Genomic DNA, 9,398 nt, shown 5'->3' with positions numbered 1-9,398 from the left:
GTACTATTGCCTTTTTATTGCTTACAATGATGAGTAAAAAAATAAAAATAAAAAAAATCATAAGGAATAGAAAGAAAAAAAAGGCATTGACAAACTTAAGTGCTGAGCCAGAAGCGCAGGCACTGAACGGCACTTTTTTAGGCATATGTGCACACGTCATCAGCAAAAATGCAGCCACTCACAGTGCAAGTAGGCAAATGAATGAGATGGGGTGGTCCATTACCTCATGCTCTATGTGGAGGACAGCAGCAAAATGTGAATGACAGATGAACATATCAGTGGATGAAGAGGGCTCACCAAAATTACACATATTCATGTATGTTTAAAATTCATTAGTATTTATTTTAGATTACTTTCGTCTGGTGTGCCAGAGTTGTCTCTCGGACAGGTGTTAAAAAGGGGTACTTGCCCACACACTGCCAAGAATTACCACCAAATTGTATTTTGGGGGGATCAATGAGAATCATTCCATGGATGTCCACAATTGCCAGACATTACACCAATTCTTGCAAATTGTCGAAATGACTGGCAATCACTGTGGGTATCAGTCTCATCAGTAAGTTATAGAAGGGATCCTATGGCATCCTCACACTGCGGGCCACAATTTGCAAGAATTACCACAATCGTGGCAGGGCTTGCACTTTGCTCGGGTGAGCAGTTAGCATTCAGACATGAATGACCACTATTTCTAAGAAATTACCCCCATTGTGCCAGGACCAGCATTTTCCAAGGATGGGATGGGCTTTATAACTTGGGTGTCCACATGTTGCAAAGAACTACCACCATTATATCAGGAGAGATAGAGGGCATAGAACTCACCCGCTCACAAATAGACATGCACATGTGCCAACAGATACACAAGCGTGCACACATGATGACATGCACTCACACACAGGTACACAGACAGGCATGCGCACACACACAGTAGTACATCCTCAACATATTTGGCCTTTTAAAAAACAAAAAAACATACCTTTCAATTGGCTGTAATCCTGACTCTTGCTTCTGCTCTGCTCCAACGATCTACATAGCCAGATACAGCTCCTGGCAGGAAGAAGGAAGGGTTGGACGGGAGTGTCTCAGACAACCTGGGCAGGGGTGCTTTCGGAAGTACTTGGCAGTGGGGCGACAAACACGAGTGCCCCATGTGGAAGGGGCAGAACAAAGCAGATGATAAAGCAGAGGAGGAGTTCCTTGGGTGGGGTTGAGGGTGCCGTCAGGAGAGAAAGAGTCATGGCAGCAGTGGATGGGCTCTCAGAATTCTCCACAGTGGGAAAAGCTTTCCCATTGCTAAAAACACTAGCATGGTGACTCTCATGTCTCACCTATAAACAGCTTTTGCTCCCCATGGCCTATTTTCTGCATTAAAATTAGCTGGGGATCAGCCTCTTGCATGAATAGATGTCTCTCAGTTTGATACTTCTGATTTGATGACTTTTCCTCCATTGTTGTTTTTGTCCTCCCCCTGGAGCAGAGCTACTTTACCATCATTTTGACTGGCTGACTTGTACCTTCTTCTGCTTATATTCAGGAACTATTTTTTTTCATTTCTGTTTGAACACTTCATTGCTTTCTCCCTCTTTGTCCGGTCTCTTCATACTGCTTACAACTCTCATTCCTCTGTGGCCCATGGCTCCCCCAACTCTTTTCTTTCTACTCCTTGCATCATTGTTTTATTTATATTTTAACATTGGTTTTGCAAGGGTCTACCAACTGCATACTCCTTGTCAGCCACCGTCTTCCCCGCTCATCCATTGCTTCCCCAACCCTTCCTGTCCCACCACCTGTACTTTAATATTTTGTTATTCTTAGAAATTAGTTGTGTGAGTGCATTGCAGCTACACACTGCCACAGAGCTGCTTGCATCTGCCTTTTTGTTCCCTGCATCGTCCTACCTACATCATTTTCTTAATTTCCCATTCCAAGATGGCCGCACACCATCTTGCAACAGTAAATTAATAACTATAAGGTTTTTAAAAAATCTTTGCCAGATAGCCGCCATGGCTGAGAACACACAGATGCTCATCTTGTAATGGGTTTGTTTACAAACCGTGCCAAAAAAACAAGCACAATGCAACAAGAGCTGGGACAGCTCTAAAGTATGAACCTGGGCATCTGTATATTTTACAAAAGACAATGTTTCATTAAAACACGTATTCGATAGGTACAGTTAAAAAATGTGATTTAGGATATTAAACATTATATTATCGATTATATATTCAAAGGCATCTAAGATTTTTTTAGGTGAAGTTGCAGAACAATGTACAGAGGAAATGCTAAAATGTGGTGCGATAGCAACTAACATTACCTACAAGTGACAGAGAATATTCCGTTGCCAATTTGAGCAAGCGGCCAAGTCTCTAAACCAATCACTGGTGTTCTGAAACACGAGTCCACTTGTTTATGCTGACCTTTCAACCCTGGGGAATCCATCTGTGGGTCATCACCGAGATAAAATATATTTTAATTATTAGTGCATCTAATGTTGATGAAAATATATAAGAGAATGCATAATAAAGGAATGATTATGACCAATATTGGCAAAAAAAGCATGAAGCATCAGGACTAGCATAAGTGAGGATGGACGGTATTTCTAGCGGATAAGGGACACAGAAAATACATTTACACCTTTGGGAATAGTACAGAGATAAACCTAAAAGTAACAGAGGTGGGAAGCATTTTAGGGTACATGGGTATGTAGATGGCAAAGATGTCCAACGGGCCTAGTGCGTAACGGGCTGACCTCCAGGAAGCTGGAAGCGGGTCCACGGGAATACATACACAAATTTATATGGACCTGGCCAGTCAACAGAAATGAAGAACAGAAATAAATGGCCGTGTTCAGGTATTATGAAAGGACCGTTTATAAGGCTGTCATGCCAAATGGACAGTGGGTTGCTATGTGGTAATCCTTCAGAAACAGAGATGTCAGCTGCTTAGCTTTGACTTTCAAAGTCCGGGCGCAACAATCCGCAATGGATGCCGCTCTTTCTGAGCCTGGATAACACCGTGACTGAGGACGTGGTGTACATTTCAAGGTCCTGAAACGTAAACCGCGATCCAGCATTCACAGCCGACCAATTTCTTTCCAAGGTTGAATTATTGAACAAGTGTCCTCTGTCCTGATGGTTTACCAAGTGTCCTAGTTTTTTAACTGTACCATGTGAATAATTGTTTGAATGAACCATTGTTTTTATGTATCAAAACCATTCGAATCGAAGTGTGGTTCTGTGCCTACATTTAAAAAGAGTCCAATTGGCTTTACCAGTGCTTGTTTTGTATATTTCTCTATGCAGTGGAGTGTTTCTTCTACCTGCTTGGTAACAAGTGAACTTAGGCCTAGATGTACAAAGAGGCAGGTCGCAATAGTGGGTACAAACTTCGGGGAAGATTTACAAGAACTGGCGCATCTCTGCATACTTGTAGAGATACGCCAGTTCATTTGAATGACGGAAAAATAGCCTTTCGCCACCATGGATGCGCCGCACTGTGGCGCAAGACAGATGCGTGATGGATCTTTTGTCGGAAAGGCAACGCATTGCTGGAGTCGTGTCGTAACGACACAACTCCAGCAATGGTCAGGAATGCCTATTCCAACCAAGCTGCGTCACTACTTACGCCTACTTCAAGCAGGCGCAAGGTTTTGACGCAGTGGCATCGTAAAAGTCATTTTTACTAGGCTTCCTTGCGATGGAACGCCCACCCTGCATACATTATACCTGACGCAGGTGTATTGTAGCGCAGGGCTTTACAACATGACACATCTCCCAAGATGCGTCACATTGTAAATATGTCACATCGTGGCACACTGTTTACAACGCCACTGCATCACAGATGTGACACAACGGCAGTGTAAACTTGGCATAAGGGGCCACCTGTCAGTAATTCTGCGATACGACCTACGTACTAATAGGTCACCTCACACACTTTTATTTGCAGAGAGTTGTGGAGCGGCCTACCCAATGAATTTAGTTGGGCAGGTGACTATTTTGCGAGGTCCTGTGATTGGCTACTACGAACACATATATGGTGGAAAACAAGGGACTGCTAATCACCATTCCTGCGTTCAGCGATTTTTTTTTTAAGCAACTTGTGTTAATTATAGTAATGGGTGCACCTCTAAAAAATAATGGTTCCCATTTTGAAATACATCTGTATGGTTTGGGGGGAGCAGGCAGTGGTCCCAACTTCCTACTTCCTCTGCGGTCGCCGGACTTGATTCTCAGAGAGGCTGCTTTGGGATGCAAAATTGCCACCTCCTTTGAGATGTAAGTTTTCAATAGTTTTCAATTTCGGTCACAAACCTTTGTAGCATACAAGTGAGAATATTAATTAAAGAGCATGTTAATTTAATTTCACACACCCTTCTGATAGGAGTCGGAATGGTACTCAATACCGCTTTTGCGATGCAGAATGCACCACGAGGTGGCATACTTCAGATGAAACCTAAAAACATGTATGTTCTTTGTAGCCCTGACTTATCTACGCACTGTACGGTCAATTGCGTCACCTAGTGGCTTTTTGTGGAAGCACAGGACAGATCACACGATCTGCTCCTGTCGCCTGCAGGAGAAACGGGACTGAATAATAGATGTAGGATTACATCGAGCCCTACCAGCCACAGATGCCTACTGAACATGCAACAGGCAGGGCCAGACTGGGAACTCAAAGCAGCCCTTGAAAATTTAGAGCACTTTACATCACACACACATAGAGAAAATGTTACATGAGACATATAGGACTGGGAGGTGTTGGTATTTCCAAAAGTGTTTGCTCTGGAGAAGCACAAACTCAGGATTCCAAACATAAAACAGTGGTTAGGGTTGACTTTACGAGTGAGAATTTATTTCTACCCAAACAAACCTTTGTAAAGCAACATTAGGATCATGTATGTCAATTCACCTAAATTCCAGGAGTAGTGGAAGTGACATCACACGCCATATAAGCTTTATTTTCACTCACACATGTATGCTTACACATATACTCACATTCACATATACACACTCGCTCTCACTTAATCACATGCTCACCTGCAAGCACGCACACAGCATATATTTAAAAGCATTTTATACTTACCTTGGCTGCAAGAGAGAGTCATATTCCAGCTAATTGTAATCAATTTTTTATTACAATAATAGTGACAAATAAAACATTATTCACTATTTGTTGAGTAAAAAATTGATAGAAAACAAGGGAAGTGGATTTGCAACCGATGTCCATAAGCGAGCTGCCCTTGTATTCCTGGCACTGATTTTGCCACCTCTTATGCCTGTGGTTGCAGAGGCTGTGCCAGGGGACCCAAGGGGCAAGCCAGGGGATGCAGCTGTGACAGGTAAATGATGTCTATGATTAGGATAACGAAAGACTGGGGAAAAAACATACATTTCTTACCTGTACCATACAGTTTGCTTGTAGCTCTTTATTGGCAGTTTAGAGCTCACTGAGCTAGATTACGATTGCAACTTCTGAAATCCACAATAACAAAAGGGTCTCTGTGACAAAAGCAGTAACCCTCTGAGCTATGCAGATAAAATACAGTTATGTGATCTGTGTGATACTCATGTATTGCAGCAGGTGTGTTAATCGTCTACGCTACCTTAAATGAGTCAAAACTGCCACTAGACAAAACCCTGAACCCTCTCCAGCAGGTGTACTAATCACCAGAGACATCTTGACATTTTGCAGCTGAAAAGAGCTGATAATACGAGAAACTCTGCGCTTCTAAAACCGTAACATATTTTAAAACACAAGAGTCTAGAAACCTAAGTGAATGCTGAGTGGAGTATGCTGGTCTTCGGATTTTGGTACTGGGGCAGATATTGCAGCACTGGTGCAAAACCAGCCCCCCACCTTTCCAGCCTCTCGGGGAAATGCCAGATGTCTGGTACGGACAGTGTGGCCCAAGCAACAGGTGAGAAAAGACGGAGCTGTAGCGACTGTTCAAGAGGCGATGTTAAATTAAAACAGGTTTATAGGAGAGACACTTTAAAACCCCATCTCCTACAGAATTTTGTAACATCCGCAGCTCGCTCAAAGCCACCACCTATAAGGATGATGTCTTACCAGTGCCCTTCATCAAAGCATTTTCTGGAGAGTCTCCCTGAATCGCTACCCACAGTTGTCAGTGCCTGCCTCATTCAAGGCGACTTACTAGACTTCCTTCTCAAGATAGGCCATATCCGCCTACTTCTGTAGAAGCCACCCAAGACCATTATGACCTCACCAACTACCAGCTCATCACTCACCCCTGTCATCTGCCTACGCACCATCTTCTGCATGGCTTCTCGTTTGGCTTTAGGTAATTGTGCATCATGGGGGCAACTACATTAAATATGCCTTTGTGAATAGAGATAAAGGTGACCCCTACACCTTCTATTGTTGGACCACTTAGCCACCTTCCACACCATTTATCATCCCACCCTGATCCAAACCCTGAAGTTTCAATTGGCTTTCATTGGCAGCATTTTTCATTGCTTCTCCTGCTTGTCCAGCCAACATGTTTGTTCACATGGGCACCTCCAGGCCTAACACCTGTACAGACCTCAGGGTCCCATCCTGTTCCCAAATGTATCAATACACAAGTGACACATACCAGTACTTGAAAGTCTCCTCTGCTCCAGACTGAGTGCTGTAAGCACTGCTTCTCATCCAGAGTTGAATGTCCTGCAGCATCCTGAAGCTGAACCCCACTAAGACAGAATTCCTATTAATCAATAATAAAAAGCAAGAGGAAGTCCAAGTCTGCCTTAGCAACTTGAATGTGGACAGATTTGAACCCCAACTTTCCCCCAATGCCAAGACACTTGGAGACTGACTTCACTGTCAAGGAAGTCCACAAAAATGTGATGGATGTAAAGCCTGAATTAACCTCAGCCATTGGTAATTACTCGGGGATGATCCCAGTCCATCGCTATTTTGCACACCATGCTGTCACAGATAGGACCCATCCATATGCAAATCAGTTTTGGCCATTCTCTAGTACAAACACCTCAGCCTGAACTGACAGGCCACGTCCTCCATGAACCAGAACACAAGCAACCCAGGACTGCTTTTGTCCTTATAAGGACCAATAAGCCTAGCCCGAACTGCCAGGCTAGGCTCTTCCTAAACCAGAACACTGCTGCTTGATTGCAGCTGTGAACGAGTGTGTGCAGCACAACTGGAAGAAAGTCCAAGCAGTCAATACAGTGAAGTGCAGAAGGAAGAGAAGCAACCGATAAGTGGTGAGAGACTGAAAACCAGTGCAACAGAAGAACAAATTCCAGAACTAGATCCAACTGAACAGAGTGCTAGGGACGCTGAACAACCAGAAGTCAAAAGAACTAAGAGACAAAGAGCATCAAACTGTATTTATTCAGCTCCTGAGTGGACCTGCTCTGTTAAAAGAGATTCTGATTTGAGAATTTATGAAACTGAAAATCATTGGAATATGCTTGAAAATCCCCATGGACAATGTACCACAGCTAGGGATTGAACAACATTTTGATTAATAAACTCAAAGGACGTACCTCCTATGTTGAAAATTCATGATTTCATGTGAAATTAAGTTCTCATAGGTATCCAGTTGTATATTAGAATTTCATTTTAGTATCCAGTCGAAGTTGTAGGATCCTTACTCCTAAAGTTAACCAGAACTAACAGGTTCACAGTAAAAGGAACTGAAAGTTTTGCTCAGTAGTCTCAAGTAGGTCTGATTTTTCCTTTTAGACTTGAATCAAGAGAAACCATGGTGTAAACCACACAGAAAGGTTGAAAAAGTATATTAGTAGTTCTGGCATTAGCCATAGTTATATTGATTGCGGGCTTGTTAGTGAATCTTAACTCTCCTATAGAGCATGCTTCAGCGAAGATTAGCTCTCACGAGATATAACTGTCTATTTAGATGAGCAACATAAATATATCATGAAAATATTACTCAAGGATGGGTCTGAAGGAAAGTTTTGAGACATTGTTTATTTTATATTATTAAATGAGTACTCCACGTAATTGTGTTACAAGATATTTATATTTGCATCAATCTTCCTGCTTCTACAGCTGCTGGTGTCAAGTATCACCACTTGACTCTCACTTATTCTCTTTCTTGCAATGTGATTCGGAATTTGATTTATTTTCAAGATCATTTTGAGTATTACTTTTCAAATTCTTGTATACCTTTGAGTGGTGCGATTGCAAATATGTTTAAGTCTTTACATTCGCAAGCAGGGGCAAAGTCCGTGGGTAGCCTGTATCATTATATAAGGCCTATCGCACAAATTAATTTGACTCACCTGACTCATTTTGAAGCTCCATGTAAGGGGAATGGATCTGAGAAAGATTTCATAGAGAAATTGAATGAATGAAAATCAAAGGCTGAAGAAGGAGTAAGGAAAGGAGAAAGAATTGTTTGAGGAAAAAGAATAGGAAGCAGCTAGGGAGTTATGAATATATCCTAAACTTGGCCTGAATATACAAAGGAGGAAACATTTACGTATTGTAAGAAAGATAGATCAGGCTCAAAAGGTTGAAGTGATTGTGTACAAGAGTTCAGAGCTAGTGAAGCAGTTTTTCAGGGGAGGAACCTATAGCTGGAGGAGTTTATTGTGTGTGGTGAAAGAATGCCTATTTTCAGCTTCCGCCAAATTGGGTAGGAAGTTGTTATTTAGCTTTAGTGTTTCTGGAGGTATGTCATGCCAATGACATATAAATACCAGTATTTTTAAAGTGCACAGCTACCTCCGGAGGAGTGTCCCTGCGATGTGGACCATTGAAAAGATAAGCAAGTTATTGCCCAGAGTCACAAGGTGCTGGGCTAAACTGCCACCGGAGATCGAACCATGAGCCCCCGTGTTCCAGAGTCAGCCGTCCTGTCCACTGCACCACACCTCTTCCCAAGATGATGGGAATGGAAAGGCTCCTGAAAAAGCTAACAGTAGTGATTGACAAGTAGTAGGAGATATATTTGAAGCAATAATGCTTTCTATGGAGGAAGTTTTAAATGATTTGAAGATTAGAAAGCTATCTACTTTGGTAGAATGTTTGCCTCCGAACATGGCTGGTGCTTTAACCACAGTAACTAATGAACTTATGGCCATACAACCAATGGTCTTGCAAAATTGGCTTGCTTTAGATATCTTATTAGTGAAAGAGGGAGGAGTCTGTTTCGTGCTTTGTGTATGGCAGTGCTGTACTTACGTGCCTGATGCAAATGAGCAGATTAACAAGGTAATAACTAACGTGACAACTTCTGTGTAATGGGAGAATTTGATTAGTGAAAATGTGATTTGTGGTGATTCCCAGAAACACTAGAGGGAGAGATGTGTTAAAATTGTTTAATATATTAAAATGTTTTCATTAAAATGACATTAGCGCATAGTCACGCTAATGTTATTTGTAGAGCCAATGACAGGCTTCTGCGCACT

The sequence above is a fragment of the Lissotriton vulgaris genome, chromosome 2_1, assembly GCF_964263255.1.
Source record: "Lissotriton vulgaris chromosome 2_1, aLisVul1.2, whole genome shotgun sequence".
Classification (NCBI taxonomy): Eukaryota; Metazoa; Chordata; class Amphibia; order Caudata; family Salamandridae; genus Lissotriton; species Lissotriton vulgaris.
Note: the sequence above shows the minus strand (reverse complement) of the source record.